The sequence below is a fragment of the Scyliorhinus torazame genome, chromosome 25, assembly GCF_047496885.1.
Source record: "Scyliorhinus torazame isolate Kashiwa2021f chromosome 25, sScyTor2.1, whole genome shotgun sequence".
Lineage (NCBI taxonomy): Eukaryota > Metazoa > Chordata > Chondrichthyes > Carcharhiniformes > Scyliorhinidae > Scyliorhinus > Scyliorhinus torazame.
In genome coordinates, this window is record NC_092731.1 from 39,501,141 (window position 1) to 39,522,356 (window position 21,216).

Below are 21,216 nucleotides of genomic sequence, written 5' to 3' on the forward strand. Positions count from 1 at the left end.
AAACAGTGAATCTCCCTCCTCACTAATTGGAAATAGTGATGCCCCCTCCTCGCTGATTTTCGACAGTGAAGCTCTCTCTGCACTGATTTTGAACAGTGAAGCTCCCTCCTCACTGATTTTGAACAGTGAATCTCCCTCCTCACTGATTTTAATCAGTGACCCTCCCTCCTCATTGATTTTAAACAGTGAATTCCCCTCCTCACTGATTTTACACAGTGAATCTCCCTCCTCACTGATTTTAAACAGTGACCCTCCCACCTCACTGATTTTAAACTGTGAATCTCCCTCCTCACTGTTTTTAACCAGTGAAGCTCCCTCCTCACTGATTTTAAACATTGAAGCTCCCTCCTCACTGATTTTCAACAGTGAATCTCCATCATCGCTGATTTTAAACAGTGAATCTCCCTCCTCACTGATTTTAATCAGCGATCCTTCCTCCTCACTGATTTTAAACAGTGAATCACCCACATCACTGATTTTGAACAGTGAATTCCCCTCCTCACTGATTTTAAACAGTGAATCTCCCTCCTCACTGATTTTAAACAGTGACCCTCCCACCTCACTGATTTTAAACTGTGAATCTCCCTCCTCACTGTTTTTAACCAGTGAAGCTCCCTCCTCACTGATTGTAAACAGTGAAGCTCCCTCCTCACTGATTTTCAACAGTGAATCTCCATCCTCGCTGATTTTAAACAGTGAAGCTCCCTCCTCACTGATTTTAATCAGTGAAGCTCCCTCCTCACTGATTTTAATCAGTGAAGCTCCCTCCTCACTGCTTTTAAACATTGAATCTCCCCGCTTCCTGATTTTAAACAGTGAATTCCCCTGCTCACAGATTTTCTTCTAAATCAGTTGGGCATTTAACAGCAGCAATATAAACAATGTACATGAGAATACCACCTCCCTCCCCAACAGGTCTCACCACTAATTAACCCCATAATCTACACTAACCTCGACCCCCCCTCCCCCCGCCTGCTGAGGATTAATTTTTCGCGAAGAAGTTGATGAACGGTTGCCACCTCCGGGCGAACCCTAACAGTGACCCTCTCAAGGCGAACTTGATTTTCTCCAAACAGAGAAAGCTAGCCATGTCCGTTAGCCAGGTCTCCGACTTCGGGGGCCTTGAGTCCCTCCAAGCTAATAGTATCCGTCTCCGGGCTACCAGGGAAGCAAAGGCCAGAACGTCGGCCTCTTTCTCCTCCTGGATTCCCGGATCCTGCGACACCCCGAAAATCGCCACCTCTGGACTCAATGCCACCCTTGCTTTAATACCTTGGACATGACATCAGCAAACCCCTGCCAAAATCCCCTAAGCTTTGTACATGCCCAGGACATGGTTCGCTGGTCCTCCCGCACATTTTGCACACCTTCCAACCCAAAGAATCAGCTCATCCGGGCCGCTGTCATGTGGGCCCGGTGAATGACCTTGAATTGAATCAGGCTGAGCCTGGCACAAGTTGCGGTCGCGTTGACTCTACTCAACGCGTCTGCCCAAAGGCCCTCCTCTATCTCTCCCCCCAGCTCCTCCTCCCACTTGCGCTTCAGCTCCTCGGTCTGCTTCTCCTCTGATCCCAGACGTTCCTTGTAAATGTCCGAGACGCTCCCTTCTCCTACCCACCCTCTGGAAACTACCCTGTCCTGAATCCCCCTGAGCAGCAGGAGTGGGAAGGTTGATACCTGCCTACGCAGAAAGTCTCAAACCTACAAGTATCTAAATTTGTTTCCCACCACCAATGCAAACTTCTCCTCCAGCGCCCTCATACTCCCCTCTACAAACAAGTCCCCAATCCTCTCAATCCCCGCTCTCTGCCATATTCGGAACCCCCCATCCATACTCCCCAGGGCAAACCGGTGATTATCGCAGATTGGGGACCATACCGATGCTCCCACTGCTCCCACATATCTCCACCATTGCCCCCAGACTCTCAGGTCTGCCACCACCCCGGGGCTGGTGGAGTGCCGCGCCGGCGGGAACGGCAGAGGCGCAGTTACCAACGCCCCCAAACTTGTGCCCTTGCATGAAGCTGCCGCCATACGCACCCATGCCGACCCCCCTCACACCAGCCACTTCCTAATCATGGCTATGTTAGCCGCCCAGTAATAATTGCTAAAGTTGAACAGCGCCAGCCCGCCCTCTCGTGACTCCGCTCAAGCAGTACCCTGCTCACTCGCGGGGACTTGCCTCCACACACAAAGCCCGCAATAACTTCATTCACCCGCTTAAAAAAGGACCGCGGAATAAAGATGGGGAGACATTGAAATACAAACAGGAATCTCGGGAGGACCGTCACTTTCACCGTTTGGACTCTCCCAGCGAGAGACAACGGGAGCGCATCCCATCTCCGGAAATCATCTTTCATCTGATCTACCAACCGGGCCAAGTTGAATTTCTGTAGCCGGTCCCAATCCCGCGCTACTTGAATACCCAGGTACCTGAAACTGTTCCCGAGCAATCGAAACGGCAGCTCCCCAGTCGCCTCTCCTGACCCCTCGCCTGGACCGCAAACATCGCGCTCTTCCCCATATCACAATGAAAATGAAAATCGCTTATTGTCACAAGTAGGCTTCAATGAAGTTACTGTGAAAAGCCCCTAGTCGCCACATTCCGGCGCCTGTTCGGGGAGGCTGGTATTAAGCTTATACCCCGAGAACCGGCCAAATTCTCCTAAAATTCCCATGATTTCTTCCATCCCCTCAATTGGATCTGAAACATACAGGAGCGAGTCATCCGAATAAAACGAGAGTCTGTGCTCCCCCCCTCCCCCCCTCCCCCCGCTGAACCAGCCCCTTCCCCCCCTCCCCCCGCTGATCCAGCCCCTCCCCCCCCCCCCCCCCCCTGAACCAGCCCCTTCCAGCCCCTTGAGGCTCTCAGAGCAATTGCCAGTGGCCCCATAGCCAGCGCAAACAGCAGTGGGGAGAGGGTCATCCCTGTCTCGTCCCCCGGTGCAGCCTAAAATTGTCCAAAGTCAACCTGTTCGCCCGCACACTCACCACAGGAACCTGACCCAGTCAACAATGCCCCTCCCAAATCCGAACCTCCCATAAATAATCCCATTCAACTCCGTCAAAAGCTTTCTCCGCATCCATCGCGACCACTGTCTGATATTCAGGCAAACATCATAGCACATACATACATACATACTGATGGACAGATCAACGGACCAATCAACACACACAACACGACAGCCAATCACAGACAAGAGCATACACAGTACAAAACAGGGAACTCGACACTTCCTGGGCACTCGAGCAGGAGCCGTCTCAGGGCACAGAGCTCATTGCAGCCACTCAGACATCCACCATGTGCTGAGTGTCACGACACGATAGCATTAGGAATAGGTCCACAGAATCAAGGGTCATGATCGAACCTCAGTAAACAGTTTACCAGTGTAAATAGATGTTTGAAATAAAACTGCGTTGTACCATTCGCAACCGTGTTGGTTTGTCTGTGTAGCAGAGTACCCAACACTTCATAGTACCAGGAGTGACTTTGGTACCTACCGACAAATCCTCCGGAATCTGCCATCCTGCGCCACGGACACCGTCAACACACCGCAGCCGCTGCAAGTCGCTGGAAACCTCGGCGTTAATTGGAAGCTGTTCAAACAGCACTTCCAGCTCTTTCTGGAAGCCAGTGAAAAGGAAAGTGCCTCGGACACCAGAAAGATCGCCATCCTCCTCACCACCGCAGGTCAACACGCCATCCATGTCTACAATTCCCTGGTGTTCGCGGAAGGCGAGGACAAGACCAAGTACAAGACGGTCCTTCTCAAACTCGACCAACACTTCAACGTCGAGGTCAACGAGAGCTTCGAGAGGTATCTCTTCCAGCAGCGCCTGCAAGGTAAGGATGAGCCCTTTCAGTCATTCCTGACCCACCTCCGCATCCTCGCGCAGTCCTGCGGTTACGACACCACCTCCGATTCCATGATTCGGGACCAGGTCGTTTTTGGGGTCACCTCGGGCACCCTACACCAGCAGCTCTTAAAAATAAACGGCCTCACCTTAGCCTCCGCAATCGAAGCCTGTGTCCTGCAGGAAAACGCGACTAGCCGCTATACCCAATTTCAGGCGGCCGAATCGGCGCGGCAGGGGTCCTATGAGGCCGGATCGGCGAGGCAGGCGCCCTACGAGGCCGATCGGGTCCAGGCGATCGAGTTCCTCCCGGCCTGCGGCCTGGATGAGGGCGGCCATTTCGTGCGCTTTTCGAGGACTCCCGTGCTCGTGCGCGCCAAAAACTACGGCAACACTGAGGGACGTGATGCGCAGGCGCGCTCGACGCAAGACCAAACTGCGCATGCGCAGTGGCACAGCAAACGCCATGACGTCACGACGTGCGGCAACTGTGGAGCCGCACATTTAAAGCGGCAATGTCCCGCAAGGACCCGACAATGCCTCCGCTATGGCAAGGTGGGCCACTACGCTGCCTGCTGTCGAGCAGCTCAACCTGTCAATGTTCCCCAACTCCGACAACCTCGCAGCGACGTGCGGACCATTCGGCCTCCTTATTACGAGCCGTGCCCAGACAATATCCAGACCAGTGACACAGACGACTGGGATGCCTTCCGTGTTGCGGTCATTGATGGGAACCGAATGTCTCCAGCCAGGACCCACCAGCCGGTGCCAGCTAACACGATCAATCCGGGTGATGAATGGTGTGCCACGCTAATGGTCAACCGATCACCGATAACATTCCGCCTGGACACTGGCACCTCCGCCAACCTCATAGCATGGTCAGCCTTCTACGCCATGAAGGTCAGACCACCAATTCGGCCGTCCCGTTGCAGGATGGTCGACTACAACGGGGACGTTATCCCGGCTATGGGATCCTGCCAGCTCCAGGTGACACACAACACACACGGCCACACTCTCATTCGAGATAGTCGGATCATCGAAGGACTCCCTGCTCGGCGCATAGGCATGCAAGGTTCTCCACCTCATGCAACGAGTCCATTCTCTCTCGCCAGACCGCACATCTGACTTCCCGGATGCAGAGTTCAGCGCACAGCTCCAATCGCTCCTCGCCCACAACCAGGAGGCATTCGAGGGCATGGGAACACTGCCCTACACCTACAGAATTCGGCTCAAACTGGACACCACCCCGGTCATTCACGCATCTCGCAGGGTCCCAGCGCCACTCAAAGACCGCCTCAAGCAGCAGCTGCAGGATCTCCAGGACCAAGGGGTCGTATCCAGGGTCACGGAGCCCACGCCATGGGCCAGCTCCATGGTGTGTGTTAAGAAGCCCTCCGTCGAGCTCCGGATCTGCATTGATCCAAAAGACCTCAACAACAACATTATGAGGGAACACTACCCCATACCCAAACGGGAAGAGATCACGAGTGAAATGGCCCGGGCTAAAATCTTCACAAAACTGGATGCCTCAAAGGGTTTTTGGCAGATACAACTGGATCCGTCCAGCCGAAAGCTGTGCACCTTCAACACCCCTTTCGGCAGGTTCTGCGACAACCGGATGCCATTTGGCATCATCTCGGCATCCGATGTCTTTCATAGGATCATGGAGCAGATGATGGAAGGCATCGAAGGGGTGCGCGTGTACGTGGACGACGCCATCATCTGGTCCACCACACCACAGGAGCACATCTATCGTCCCCAGCGCGTCTTTGCGCGCATACGCGAAAACGGCCTGCGCCTCAACCGAGCCAAGTGTTCTTTCGGCCAAACCGAGCTGAGGTTCCTGGGGGACCACATTTCCCGGTCAGGGGTCCGTCCGGATGCAGACAAGGTGAGCGCCATTACAGCCATGCTGCAGCCGGCAGACAAGAAAGCAGTGCTACGCTTCCTAGGCATGGTCAACTTCCTGGGGAAGTTCATTCCCAACCTTGCCTCCCACACGACAGCGCTGCGCCACCTCGTCAAGAAGTCCACGGAGTTCCAGTGGCTACACACGCACCAGCAGGAATGGGAGGAGCTCAAACTCAAGCTCACCACAGCACCAGTATTGGCGTTTTTCGACACATCTCGTGCCACTAAAATCTCGACGGATGCCAGCCAGTCCGGCATTGGGGCGGTGCTCCTACAGCAGGATGACACTGCGTCATGGGCCCCGGTCGCCTATGCCTCGCGGGCATGACCCCCACAGAACAACACTACGCGCAGATCGAAAAGGAGTGCCTGGGCTTGCTAACCGGGTTGGACAAGTTCCATGACTATGTGTATAGTCTCCCCCGGCTTACCATTGAAACTGACCACCGCCCCCTGGTCAGCATCATAAATAAGGACCTGAACGAGATGACCCCTCGCCTCCAGCGCATCCTACTTAAACTTAGGAGGTATTACTTCCAACTGGTCTACACCCCGGGTAAGGACCTCATCATTGCGGATGCCCTGTCTAGAGCAGTGAGCACACCGCCAGATTCGGAGGGGTTCGTCTGTCAGGTCGAGGCGCAGGTGGCTTTTACATCTGCAAATCTGCCAGCTGACGACTCCAGTGTGGCCCGTATTCACCGAGAGACTGCTGCTGACCCCCTTCTACAACGTGTGATGCGCCACATGACGGGAGGGTTGCTCAGAGGGCAGTGCCCGCACTTCTACAATGTCCGAGACAACTTGACCGTCATTGATGGTGTCCTTCTGAAGCTGGACCGGATTGTGATTCCACACAGCATGCACAAGCTGGTCCTCGACCAACTACACGAAGGCCACCTGGGGGTCGAGAAGTGCAGATGGAGGGCCCGGGAGGCGGTATACTGGCCGGGCATCAGTGATGACATTGGCAATATGGTGCTCAACTGCCCCACCTGCCAAAGGTTTCAACCGGCGCAACCTCCTGAGACGCTTCTGCCCCATGAGCTGGTGACAGCCCCCTGGGCGAAGGTGGGTGTGGACCTCTTTCACACGCTCGGCAGGGACTATGTCGTCATCATCGACTACTTTTCCAACTATCCAGAGGTCAGACACCTGCACGATTTGACATGGTCCGCTGTCATAAGGGCCTGCAAAGACACCTTCGCACACCACGGCATTCCGATGACTGTCATGTCGGACAATGGGCCCTGTTTCGCCAGCCAGGAATGGTCATCTTTTGCCGCCTCGTATGGTTTCACACACGTGACGTCCAGCCCTCTGCATCCCCAGTCCAATGGAAAGGCGGAGAAGGGCGTTCACATTGTCAAGTGGCTCCTCTGCAAGGCTGCTGCTGCCGTATTGGGTTTCTGCCTAGCCCTGCTGGCCTATCGCTTGGCCCCACTAGCCACTGGCCTCTCACCAGCCCAGCTGTTGATGGGTCGCACCCTCAGGACCACTGTGCCTACCATTCTGGCACCCACGACCAACCATGCTCCGGTACTACACAGAATGCAACAGCAGCGCGGTCGCCAGAAGAGGGCATATGACACACAGGCAACTGATCTTCCCGCCCTGGCCCCTGGAGACGAAGTCCGCATCCACCTACCAGAAGGTGGCTGGTCAGCACCTGCCGAAGTTCTCCGACGCGTGGCTCCCCGCTCGTTCCTGGTTTGCATGCCTGGTGGATCCATTCGGCTGGTTTAGCTCACTGGGCTAAATCGCTGGCTTTTAAGCAGACCAAGGCAGGCCAGCAGCACGGTTCAATTCCCATACCAGCCTCCCCGAACAGGCGCCGGAATGTGGCGACTAGGGGCTTTTCATAGTAACTTCATTGAAGTTTACCCGTGACAATAAGTGATTTTCATTTTCATTTCATTTCATTTCGTAGGCGCAATCGCCGGGCTCTTCCCCTACTTCCACGCTCACTACGGGACCTGACACCGACATCGCGCCCTCCTGATGTTCCTGATATCGACTTTGTGGAGCTGCCTCCCACCATGCCCCTTCCATCGTCGCCAGTGGCCAGGCCCATTCCTCAGCCGATGGTTCCAGACCTACCCTTGTGGCGGTCAACCCGAATTCATCGCCCACCTACTAGACTGGACTTATGAGACTGCTTGTACATTGAACGCATACTCCCACTGTATTAATATGTTTCTGTTCTTATCGTTACAGGAATTTGTTTTGTCGTTCCACATTGCCCCGTTCTTTGTTTATGGTACAACCTTGTTGTTATGTCGCACCCGACATCGCCCCTTGTATATAGTTTAGCCTCATGTACATGCTGTAAATATTGCACACACACACATTTAGCTACAATGTGTGAGAGAGATCTAGGTGTACAGGTCCACAGGTCACTGAAAGGGGCAACACAGGTGGAGAAGGTAGTCAAGAAGGCATACGGCATGCTTGCCTTCATTGGCCGGGGCATTAAGTATAAGAATTGGCAAGTCATGTTGCAGCTGTATAGAACCTTAGTTAGGCCACACTTGGAGTATAGTGTTCAATTCTGGTCGCCATACTACCAGAAGGATGTGGAGGCTTTAGAAAGGGTGCAGAAGAGATTTACCAGAATGTTGCCTGGTATGGAGGGCATTAGCTATGAGGAGCTGTTGAATAAACTCGGTTTGTTCTCACTGGAACGACGGAGGTTGAGGGGCGACCTGATAGAGGTCTACAAAATTATGAGGGGCATAGACAGAGTGGATAGTCAGAGGCTTTTCCCCAGGGTAGAGGGGTCAATTACTAGGGGGCATAGGTTTAAGGTGAGAGTGGCAAGGTTTAGAGTAGATGTACGAGGCAAGTTTTTTACACAGAGGGTAGTGGGTGCCTGGAACTCGCTACCGGAGGAGGTGGTGGAAGCAGGGACGATAGTGACGTTGAAGGGGCATCTTGACAAATGCATGAATAGGATGGGAATAGAGGGATACAGACCCAGGAAGTGTAGACGATTGTAGTTTAGTCGGGCAGCATGGTCGGCACGGGCTTGGCGGGCCGAAGGGCCCGTTCCTGTGCTGTACATTTCTTTGTTCTTTGTTCTTTGTACACTCAGTACACATCTCTATTTATGACCACGTAGGCACATGTTCTTGTAAAAAAGGGGGATGTCATGATATTCAGGTAAACATCATAGCACATACATACATACATACTGATGGATAGATCAACGGACCAATCAACACACACAACACAACAGCCAATCACAGACAAGAGCATACACAGTACAAAACAGGGAACTCGACACTTCCTGGTCACTCGAGCAGGAGGCGGCTCAGGGCACAGAGCTCATTACAAGCCACTCAGACATCCACCATGTGCTGAGTGCCACTACACAATAGCATTAGGAATAGGTCCACAGAATCAAGGGTCATGATCGAACCTCAGTAAACAGTTTACCAGTGTAAATAGATGTTTGAAATAAAACTGCGTTGTACCATTCGCAACCGTGTTGGTTCGCCTGTGTAGCAGAATACCCAACACTTCAACCACTCCCACCATCTCCCTACTTTCCGGGGGCATCATGATCACATTCAACATCCTTCTTACATTGGCCACCAGTTGCCTCCCCTTAACGAACACGGTCTGATCCACTACAATATCGTTCGGTACTCAACCCTCAATCCTGGAGGACAAAATTTTGGCCAACGGTTTGCCATCTACATTCAACAGGGATCTCGGCCTGTCGGACCCACATAGCTCCAGGTTTTTGTCCCGTTTCAGGATAAGCAAAATCGTGGCCTGTGACATTGTCTGGGACAGAACCCCTCTTTCCCTTGCCTCAGTAAACACCTTCACAGCACCGGCCCCAATATCCTGGAGAACTTTTTATAGAACTCCACTGGGTGCCCGTCCGGTCCCGGGGCCTTACCTGACTGCATGGCATTCAAGCCCTCCACTATCTCTTCCAACCCGATCGGCGCCCCCAGTCCTTCTACCAGCTCCCCGTCCACCTTCGGGAAAGTCAGCCCCTCCAGGAAGTGACTCATCCTCTCCGGCCCCATGGGAGGTTCAGACCTGTACAGCCTGCTGTAGAAATCCCTAAACGCCTTACTCATCCCTGCCGAATCCCCAACCAAGTTCCCATCCCCGTCAAGAACTTTCCCTATTTCTCTAGCTGCCTCCTCTTTCGGAGCTGCTGTTCAAGCATCCTGCCGGCCTTCTCACCATGCTCGTAAATCGCCCCCCCTCGTCTTTCTGAGCTGTTCCACTGCCTTCCCTGTGGTTAACAATCAGAGCTCCGCCTGTAGCCTCCGCCGTTCCCTTAAAAGACAGGGGCATCATTGTCCGACCCCCTGCCGGGTTGGAGAATCGCCGGGGGCTGCCGTGAATCCCGCCCCCGCCGGTTGCCGAAGTCTCCGGTACCGGATATTCGGCGGGACGGGAATCGGGCCGCGCCAGTTGGCGGGCCCCCATCGCTCGATTCTCCGGCATGGATGGGCCGAAGTCCCGCCGATAAATTGCCTGTCCCGCCGGCGTGGATTAAACCACCTTTGACCAGGCGGCGTGGGCGGGCTCCGGGGTCCTGGGGGGGGGCGCGGGGCGATCTGGCCCCGGGGGGTGCCCCCACGGTGGCCTGGCCCGCGATCGGGGCCCACCGATCTGCCTGTGCCGTGGGGGCACTCTTTCCCTTCCGCCTCTGCCACGGTTTCCACCATGGCGGAGGCGGAAGAGACTCCCTCCACTGCGCATGCGCGGGAAACTGTCAGCGGACGCTGACGCTCCCGTGCATGCGCCGCCCCGAGATGCCAGCTGACGGGGCAACAAAGGCCGTTTCCGCCAGCTGGCGGGGCGCAAATTCCTCCGGCGTCGGCCTAGCCCCTCAATGTTGGGGCTCGGACCCCAAAGATGCAGAGCATTCCGCACCTTTGGGGCGGCACGATGCCCGCCTCATTGGCGCCGTTTTGGGCGCCAGTCGGCGGACACGGCGCCGTTTCGGGACAATTTCGCCCCCTATCTCCTGAGTCTCGGCATATCTCCTGTTGACTTGTAGAATCTCTTTTACCAGTCGGGCCGTTTCTGCCCTCCTCACTGATTTTAAACAGTGAATTCCCCTCCTCTCTGATTTTGAACTGTGAATCTCCCTCCTCACTGATTTTAAACAGTGAATCTCCCTCCTCACAGATTTTAAACAGTGAATTCCCCTCCTCACTGATTTTAAACAGTGACTCTCCCTCCTCACTGATTTTAAACAGTGAATTCCCCTCCTCACTGATTTTAAACAGTGACTCTCCCTCCTCACTGATTTTAAACAGTGAATTCCCCTCCTCACTGATTTTAAACAGTGAGTCTCCCTCCTCGCTGATTTTAAACAGTGAATTCCCCTCCTCACTGATTTTAAACAGTGAGTCTCCCTCCTCGCTGATTTTAAACAGTAAATTCCCCTCCTCACTGATTTTAAACAGTGAATCTCCCTCCTCACTGATTTTAAACAGTGAATTCCCCTCCTCACTGATTTTAAACAGTGAACATAGAACATAGAACAATACAGCGCAGGACAGGCCCTTCGGCCCACGATGTTGCACCGAAACAAAAGCCATCTAACCTACACTATGCCATTATCATCCATATGTTTATCCAATAAACTTTTAAATGCCCTCAATGTTGGCGAGTGAAGCTCCATCCTCACTGATTTTAAGCTGTGAATTCCCCTCCTCACTGATTTTAAACAGAGAATTCCCTCCTCACTAATTTTAAACAGTGAAGCTCCCACCTCACGGATTTTAAACAGTGAATTCCCTCCTCACTGTTTTAAACAGTGAATCTCCACCCTCGCTGTGTGAAAATTGTCAATCTGGCCGGACGTCCCTGGCGGGGGGGCATGTGGTGTCCATGGGCACCATTGGGGCGTTCTGTGCCTGCTGAGCACCACTGGCACTGGAGCGCTTCATCCACCCTGTGAATCACAATTCAGTTTGATCCTTTAAGTTCCATGTTTTTGTTTGAGGCAGTGTTGCTTTAAGGGGCTGCCCCTTTCAATTTGCCTCGACAACCAGGTGTCCCTGGAGACGGAGTGTGTGGTGTCCACGGGCATCATTGAGGCTTTCCGTGCCCGGTGGGCACCGCAGTGACTGGAGCTTTATCCACCCTTTTAATCACTTTTCAGCTTGATGTTTTAGTATCAGTTGCTCGTGGTTTTAGTTTGAGTCAGTGTTCCTTAAAGAGGCCCTTTCAATTTGGCCCTCAGTTTATTTAATTTAGTTTATTTGGTTTAGTCAAAATAGTTGGAGCGGGGGATTAGCAGAGATTACTCCAGGCAAAGGACACACACACCAGTGGGAGATGAAATCATCTTTGGCACGCAGCCCCTGTCAGAGTTAAAACTTCACCAGTGAGACTATCAGCTAACCCACTCCCAAAGCTCACGTGATTCCTCCCGTTCCGCAGGACTGCCGAGATCCATTGGGATCAGACGGTGTGAGTGTCTGAATCCCGGACTCGCCCAGGAGACCCTGACAGCTTCCTGACACAACCTGTGTGTAAACCCTGTCTCAACATAACATTGCTGCAAAGCTCCCAACACAGGCTCACATCCCTCAGTGGCTGTCACCTGGAGGCCGTGTCCGCACTCCAGCCTCTTCACAGAGAGCTGCTCGCCTGCACAGAATGAGCATCTACCCCACACAGAGCAGCTGCCACTGTTCTGGCAACAAGGCACAAGGCTCACTCAATGTGGACACCCCAATTAGACCCCCTGGGATACCCAGGACAGGGACCACATCGCCCATCGCTGACCTTTTGTGGCTGCCTCTGGCTCCCATTTGGCAGTGTCAGGATTGTGACGAGAAAGGGATTGCACATCAAGGCCGGGTAAATAGAAACATAGAAGATAGGAGCAGGAAGAGGCCATTCGGCCCTTCGAGCCTGCTCCGCCATTCATCACGATCATGGCTGATCGTCCAACTCAACAGCCTAATCCTGCTTTCTCCCCAAAGCCCTTGATCTCATTCACCTCAAATGCCCTATCCAGCCGCGTCTGGAATATATTCAATGTCTCAGCCTCAACTTCTTCCTGTGGGAATGAATTCCACAGGCTCACCACTCTTTGGCTGAAGAAATGTCTCCTCATCTCTGTCCGAAATGGTCCCGAATCCTCAGACTGTTAGCTCTGATATGGACACACCCACCATCAGGAACATCCTCCCTGCATCCACCCTGTCTAGTCCTGATAGAATTTTATATGTCTCTGTGAGATCCCCCCTCATCCATCTGAATCCCAGGTGGGATTGAAGGCTGATCAATCCCCAGGGCCTGATAATCTATATCCCAGAGCACTAAAGGAAGTGGCTCTCGAAATAGTGGCTGCATTGGTGGTCATCTTCCAGGATTCTATAGACCCTGGAGCAGTCCCTGCAGTTTGGAGAGTTGCGAAAGTCACTCCAATATTCAAAAAGGGAGGTAGAGAGAAAACAGGCAATTATAGACCAGTAAGCTTAATGTGGGTAGTGGGATAATTCTCGAATCCATTATCAAGGACTTTATACTGGAGCATTTAGAAAACAGTGGCAGAATCAGACAGAGTCAGCATGGATTTATGAAGGGAAAATCATGCTTGACAAATCTATTGGAATTGGATGAATAGATGTAACTAGTAGAGTTGACACGGGGGAGCCAGTCGATGTGGTATATTTGGACTTTCAGAAAGCGTTTGACAAAGTCCCACAGAAGAGATTATCGTGCAAGTTCCAAGCGCGTGGGATTGGGGGAAGTGTATTGAGATGGATACAAAACTGGACGGCAGAAAGGAAAGAAAGAGTAGGAATTAACAGGTCCTTTTCAAATTGGCAGGCAGTAACTAACGAAGGGCTACAGGTATCGGTGCTGGGACCACAGCTATTCACAATATATAAATATGGCATTTGAGGCGATTGAGATCAAGGGTTATGGGGAGAAAGCAGGATTAGGCTATTGGGTTGGACGATCAGCAATGACCGTGATGAATGACGGAGTAGGCTCGATGGGCCGAATGGCCTCCTCCTCCTCCTATCTTCTATGTTTCTGTGTTATGTTTTACTGGAGTGGAATTCCTGAAGGTGCTGACTCTCACTGGGGCATAGTTCCTGAAGGTGCTGACTCTCACTGGGGTACAGTTCTTGAAGGTGCTGACTCTCCCTGGGGTACAGTTCCTGAAGGTGCTGACTTTCACTGGGGTACAGTTCCTGAAGGTGCTGACTCTCACTGGGGTACAGTTCCGGAAGGTGCTGACTCTCACTGGGGTACAGTTCCTGAAGGTGCTGACTCTCACTGGGGTACAGTTCCTGAAGGTGCTGACTCTCACTGGGGTACAGTTCCTGAAGGTGCTGACTTTCACTGGGGTACAGTTCCTGAAGGTGCTGACTCGCACTGGGGTACAGTTCCGGAAGGTGCTGACTCTCACTGGGGTACAGTTCCTGAAGGTGCTGACTTTCACTGGGGTACAGTTCCTGAAGGTGCTGACTCTCACTGGGGTACAGTTCCAGAAGGTGCTGACTCTCACTGGGATACAGTTCCTGAAGGTGCTGACTCTCACTGGGAGACAGTTCCTGAAGGTGCTGACTCTCACTGGGAGACAGTTCCTGAAGGTGCTGACTCTCACTGGGAGACAGTTCCTGAGGGTGCTACCTCTCACTGGGGTACATTTCCAGAAGGTGCTGACTCTCACTGGGGTACAGTTCCTGAAGGTGCTGACTCTCACTGGGGTAGAGTTCCAGAAGGTGCTGACTCTCACTGGGGTACAGTTCCAGAAGGTGCTGACTCTCACTGGGGTAAAGTTCCTGAAGGTGCTGACTCTCACTGGGGCACAGTTCCTGAAGATGTTGATTCTCACAGGGGTAAAGTTCCTGAAGGTGCTGATTCTCACTGGGGTACAGTTCCTGAATGTGCTGACTCTAACTGGGGTACAGTTCCTGAAGGTGCTGACTCTCACTGGGGTACAGTTCCTGAAGCTGCTGACTCTCACTGGGGTACAGTTCCTGAACGTGCTGACTCTCACTGAGTTCCAGTTCCTGAAGGTGCTGACTCTCATTGGGGTACAGTTCCTGAAGGTGCAGACTCTCACTGGGGTACAGTTCCTGAAGGTGCTGACTCTCACTGGGGCACAGTTCCTGAAGGTGCTGACTCTCACTGGGGTACAGTTCCTGAAGGTGCTGACTCTCACTGGGGTACAGTTCCCGAAGGTGCTGACTCTCACTGGGGCACAGTTCCTGAAGGTGCTGACTCTCACTGGGAGACAGTTCCTGAAGGTGCTGACTCTCACTGGGAGACAGTTCCTGAAGGTGCTGACTCTCACTGGGGTTCAGTTCCTGAAGGTGCTGACTCTCTCTGGTGCACAGTTCCAGAAGGTGCTGACTCTCACTGGGATACAGTTCCTGAAGGTGGTGACTCTCACTGGGGTACAGTTCCTGAAGGTGCTGACTCTCACTGGGAGACAGTTCCCAAAGGTGCTGACTCTCACTGGGGTACAGTTCCTGAGGGTGCTGACTCTCACTGGGGCACAGTTCCTGAAGGTGCTGACTCTCACTGGGAGACAGTTCCTGAAGGTGCTGACTCTCACTGGGGTAAAGTTCCTGAAGGTGCTGACTCTCACTGGGCTACAGTTCCTGAAGGTGCTGACTGTCACTGTGGTACAGTTCCTGAAGCTACTGATTCTCACTGGGCTACAGTTCCAGAAGGTGCTGACTCTCACTGGGATACAGTTCCTGAAGGTGCTGACTCTCACTGGGGTACACTTCCTGAAGGTGCTGACTCTCACTGGGGTACAGTTCCTGAGGGTGCTGACTCTCACTGGGGCACAGTTCCTGAAGGTGCTGACTCTCACTGGGCTACAGTTCCTGAAGGTGCTGACTCTCACTGGGGTACAGTTCCTGAGCATACTGACTCTCACTGGAGTACAGTTCCCGAAGGTGCTGACTCTCACTGGGGTACAGTTCCCGAAGGTGCTGACTCTCACTGGGGTACAGTTCCTGAGGGTGCTGACTCTCACTGGGGTAAAGTTCCTGAAGGTGCTGACTCTCACTGGGGTACAGTTCCTGAAGGTGCTGACTCTCACTGGGGTACAGTTCTTGAAGGTGCTGAGTCTCACTGGGAGACAGTTCCTGAAGGTGCTGACTCTCACTGGGCCACAGTTCCTGAAGGTGCTGACTCTCACTGGGAGACAATTCCTGAAGGTGCTGACTCTCACTGGGGTACAGTTCCCGAAGGTGCTGACTCTCACTGGGGTACAGTTCCTGAACGTGCTGACTCTCACTGAGTTCCAGTTCCTGAAGGTGCTGACTCTCATTGGGGTACAGTTCCTGAAGGTGCAGACTCTCACTGGGGTACAGTTCCTGAAGGTGCTGACTCTCACTGGGGCACAGTTCCTGAAAGTGCTGACTCTCACTGGGGTACAGTTCCTGAAGGTGCTGACTCTCATTGGGGTACAGTTCCCGAAGGTGCTGACTCTCACTGGGGCACAGTTCCTGAAGGTGCTGACTCTCACTGGGAGACAGTTCCTGAAGGTGCTGACTCTCACTGGGAGACAGTTCCTGAAGGTGCTGACTCTCACTGGGAGACAGTTCCTGAAGGTGCTGACTCTCACTGGGGTTCAGTTCCTGAAGGTGCTGACTCTCCCTGGTGCACAGTTCCAGAAGGTGCTGACTCTCACTGGGATACAGTTCCTGAAGGTGGTGACTCTCACTGGGGTACAGTTCCTGAAGGTGCTGACTCTCACTGGGAGACAGTTCCCGAAAGTGCTGACTCTCACTGGGGTACAGTTCCTGAGGGTGCTGACTCTCACTGGGGCACAGTTCCTGAAGGTGCTGACTCTCACTGGGAGACAGTTCCTGAAGGTGCTGACTCTCACTGGGGTAAAGTTCCTGAAGGTGCTGACTCTCACTGGGCTACAGTTCCTGAAGGTGCTGACTCTCACTGGGGTACAGTTCCTGAAGCTCCTGATTCTCACTGGGCTACAGTTCCAGAAGGTGCTGACTCTCACTGGGATACAGTTCCTGAAGGTGCTGACTCTCACTGGGGTACACTTCCTGAAGGTGCTGACTCTCACTGGGGTACAGTTCCTGAGGGTGCTGACTCTCACTGGGGCACAGTTCCTGAAGGTGCTGACTCTCACTGGGCTACAGTTCCTGAAGGTGCTGACTCTCACTGGGGTACAGTTCCTGAGCATACTGACTCTCACTGGAGTACAGTTCCCGAAGGTGCTGACTCTCACTGGGGTACAGTTCCCGAAGGTGCTGACTCTCACTGGGGTACAGTTCCTGAGGGTGCTGACTCTCACTGGGGTAAAGTTCCTGAAGGTGCTGACTCTCACTGGGGTACAGTTCCTGAAGGTGCTGACTCTCACAGGGGTACAGTTCTTGAAGGTGCTGAGTCTCACTGGGAGACAGTTCCTGAAGGTGCTGACTCTCACAGGGGTACAGTTCTTGAAGGTGCTGAGTCTCACTGGGGCACAGTTCCTGAAGGTGTTGACTCTCACTGGGAGACAATTCCTGAAGGTGCTGACTCTCACTGGGGTACAGTTCCAGAAGGTGCTAACTCTCACTGGGGTACAGGTCCTGAAGGTGCTGACTCTCACTGGGGTACAGTTCCTGAAGGTGCTGACTCTCACTGGGGTACAGTTCCTGAAGGTGCTGACTCTCACTGGGCTACAGTTTCTGAAGGTGCTGACTCTCACTGGGGTACAGTTCCTGACGGTGCCGGCTCTCACTGGGATGCAGTTCCTGAGCATACTATCACTGGAGTACAGTTCCCGAAGGTGCTGACTCTCACTGGGGTAAAGTTCATAGATTATCATAAAATTAACAGTGCAAAAGGAGGCCATTCGACCCATCGAGTCTGCACCGGCTCTTAGAAAGAGCACCCTACCCAAGGTCCATACCTCCACCCTATCCCCATAACCCAGGAACCCCATCCAACACTAAGGGCAATTTTGGACACTAAGGGCAATTTATCATGGCCAATCCACCTAACCTGCACATCTTTGGACTGTGGGAGGAAACCGGAGCAACCGGAGGAAACCCACGCACACACGGGGAGGATGTGCAGACTCCGCACAGACAGTGACCCAAGCTGGAAACGAATCTGGGACCCTGGAGCTGTGAAGCAATTGTGCTATACACAATGCTACCGTGCTGCCCTTAAAGTTCCTGAAGGTTTTGACTCTCACTGGGGTATATTTCCTGAAGCTGCTGACTCTCACTGGGGTACAGTTCCTGAGGGTGCTGACTCTCACTGGGGCACAGTTCTTGAAGGTGCTGAGTCTCACTGGGAGACAGTTCCTGAAGGTGCTGACTCTCACTGGGGCACAGTTCCTGAAGGTGCTGACTCTCACTGGGCTACAGTTCCTGAAGGTGCTGACTCTCACTGGGGTACAGTTCCTGAGCATACTGACTCTCACTGGAGTACAGTTCCCGAAGGTGCTGACTCTCACTGGGGTACAGTTCCCGAAGGTGCTGACTCTCACTGGGGTACAGTTCCTGAGGGTGCTGACTCTCACTGGGGTAAAGTTCCTGAAGGTGCTGACACTCACTGGGGTACAGTTCCTGAAGGTGCTGACTCTCACTGGGGTACAGTTCCTGAGCATACTGACTCTCACTGGAGTACAGTTCCCGAAGGTGCTGACTCTCACTGGGGTAAAGTTCATAGATTATCATAGAATTTACAGTGCAGAAGGAGGCCATTCGACCCATCGAGTCTGCACAGGCTCTTGGAAAGAGCACCCTACCCAAGGTCCATACCTCCACCCTATCCCCATAACCCAGTAACCCCATCCAACACTAAGCGCAATTTAGGACACTAAGGGCAATTTATCATGGCCAATCCACCTAACCTGCACATCTTTGGACTGTGGGAGGAAACCGGAGCACCCGGACGAAACCCACGCACACACGGGGCGAGTGTGCAAATTCCGCAAAGACAGTGACCCAAGTTGGAATCGAATCTGGGACCCTGGAGCTGTGAAGCAATTGTGCTATACACAATGCGACCGTGCTGCCCTTAAAGTTCCTGAAGGTGCTGACTCTCACTGGGGTACAGTTCCTGAGGGTGCTGACTCTCACTGGGGCACAATTCCTGAAGGTGCTGACTCTCACTGGGAGACAGTTCCTGAAGGTGCTGACTCTCACTGGGGTACAGTTCCTGAAGGTGCTGACTCTCACTGGGGTACAGTTCCTGAAGGTGCTGACCCTCACTGGGGTACAGTTCCTGAAGGTGCTGGCTCTCACTGGGGTACAGTTCCTGAATGTGCTGACTCTCATTGGGGTACAGTTCCTGAAGGTGCTTACTCTCACTGGGGCACAGTTCCTGAAGGTGCTGACTCTCACTGGGGCACAGTTCCTGAAGGTGCTGACTCTCACTGGGGTACAGTTCCTGAAGGTGCTGACTCTCACTGGGGCACAATTCCTGAAGGTGCTGACTCTCACTGGGGTACAGTTCCTAAAGGTGCTGGCTCTCACTCGGGTACAGTTCCCGAAGGTGCTGACTCTCACTGGGGTACAGTTCCAGAATGTGCTGACTCTCACTGGGGGACAGTTCCCGAAGGTGCTGACTCTCACTGGGGTACAGTTCCTAAAGGTGCTGACTCTCACTCGGGTACAGTTCCCGAAGGTGCTGACTCTCTCTGGGGTACAGTTCCAGAATATGCTGACTCTCACTGGGGTACGGTTCCCGAAGGTGCTGACTCTCACTGGGGTACAGTTCCTGAGGGTGCTGACTCTCACTGGGGTAAAGTTCCTGAAGATGCTGACTCTCACTGGGGTACAGTTCCTGCAGGTGCTGACTCTCACTGGGGTACAGTTCCTGAGCATACTGACTCTCACTGGAGTACAGTTCCTGAGCATACTGACTCTCACTGGGGTACAGTTCCTGAAGGTGCTGATTCTCACTGGGTCACAGTTCCTGAAGGTGCTGACTCTCACCGGGAGGCAGTTCCTGAAGGTGCTGACTCTCACAGGGAGACAGTTCCTGAAGGTGCTGACTCTCACTGGGGTACAGTTCCTGAAGGTGCTGACTCTCACTGGGCCACAGTTCCTGAAGGTGCTGACTCTCACTGGGGTACAGTTGCTGAAGGTGCTGACTCTCATTGGGGTACAGTTCCTGAAGGTGCTGACTCTCACTGGGAGACAGTTCCTGAAGGTGCTGACTCTCACTGGGGTACAGTTCCAGAAGGTGCTGACTCCCACTGGGGTACAGTTCCTGAAGGTGCTGACTCCCACTGGGGTACAGTTCCTGAAGGTGATGACTCTCACTGGGGTACAGTTCCTGAGGGTGCTGACTCTCACTGGGGCACAGTTCTTGAAGGTGCTGAGTCTCACTGGGAGACAGTTCCTGAAGGTGCTGACTCTCACTGGGGCACAGTTCCTGAAGGTGCTGACTCTCACTGGGCTACAGTTCCTGAAGGTGCTGACTCTCACTGGGGTACAGTTCCTGAGCATACTGACTCTCACTGGAGTACAGTTCCCGAAGGTGCTGACTCTCACTGGGGTACAGTTCCCGAAGGTGCTGACTCTCACTGGGGTACAGTTCCTGAGGGTGCTGACTCTCACTGGGGTAAAGTTCCTGAAGGTGCTGACACTCACTGGGGTACAGTTCCTGAAGGTGCTGACTCTCACTGGGGTACAGTTCCTGAGCATACTGACTCTCACTGGAGTACAGTTCCCGAAGGTGCTGACTCTCACTGGGGTAAAGTTCATAGATTATCATAGAATTTACAGTGCAGAAGGAGGCCATTCGACCCATCGAGTCTGCACAGGCTCTTGGAAAGAGCACCCTACCCAAGGTCCATACCTCCACCCTATCCCCATAACCCAGTAACCCCATCCAACACTAAGCGCAATTTAGGACACTAAGGGCAATTTATCATGGCCAATCCACCTAACCTGCACATCTTTGGACTGTGGGAGGAAACCGGAGCACCCGGACGAAACCCACGCACACACGGGGCGAGTGTGCAAATTCCGCAAAGACAGTGACCCAAGTTGGAATCGAATCTGGGACCCTGGAGCTGTGAAGCAATTGTGCTATACACAATGCCACCGTGCTGCCCTTAAAGTTCCTGAAGGTGCTGACTCTCACTGGGGTACAGTTCCTGAGGGTGCTGACTCTCACTGGGGCACAATTCCTGAAGGTGCTGACTCTCACTGGGAGACAGTTCCTGAAGGTGCTGACTCTCACTGGGGTACAGTTCCTGAAGGTGCTGACTCTCACTGGGGTACAGTTCCTGAAGGTGCTGACCCTCACTGGGGTACAGTTCCTGAAGGTGCTGGCTCTCACTGGGGTACAGTTCCTGAATGTGCTGACTCTCATTGGGGTACAGTTCCTGAAGGTGCTTACTCTCACTGGGGCACAGTTCCTGAAGGTGCTGACTCTCACTGGGGCACAGTTCCTGAAGGTGCTGACTCTCACTGGGGTACAGTTCCTGAAGGTGCTGACTCTCACTGGGGC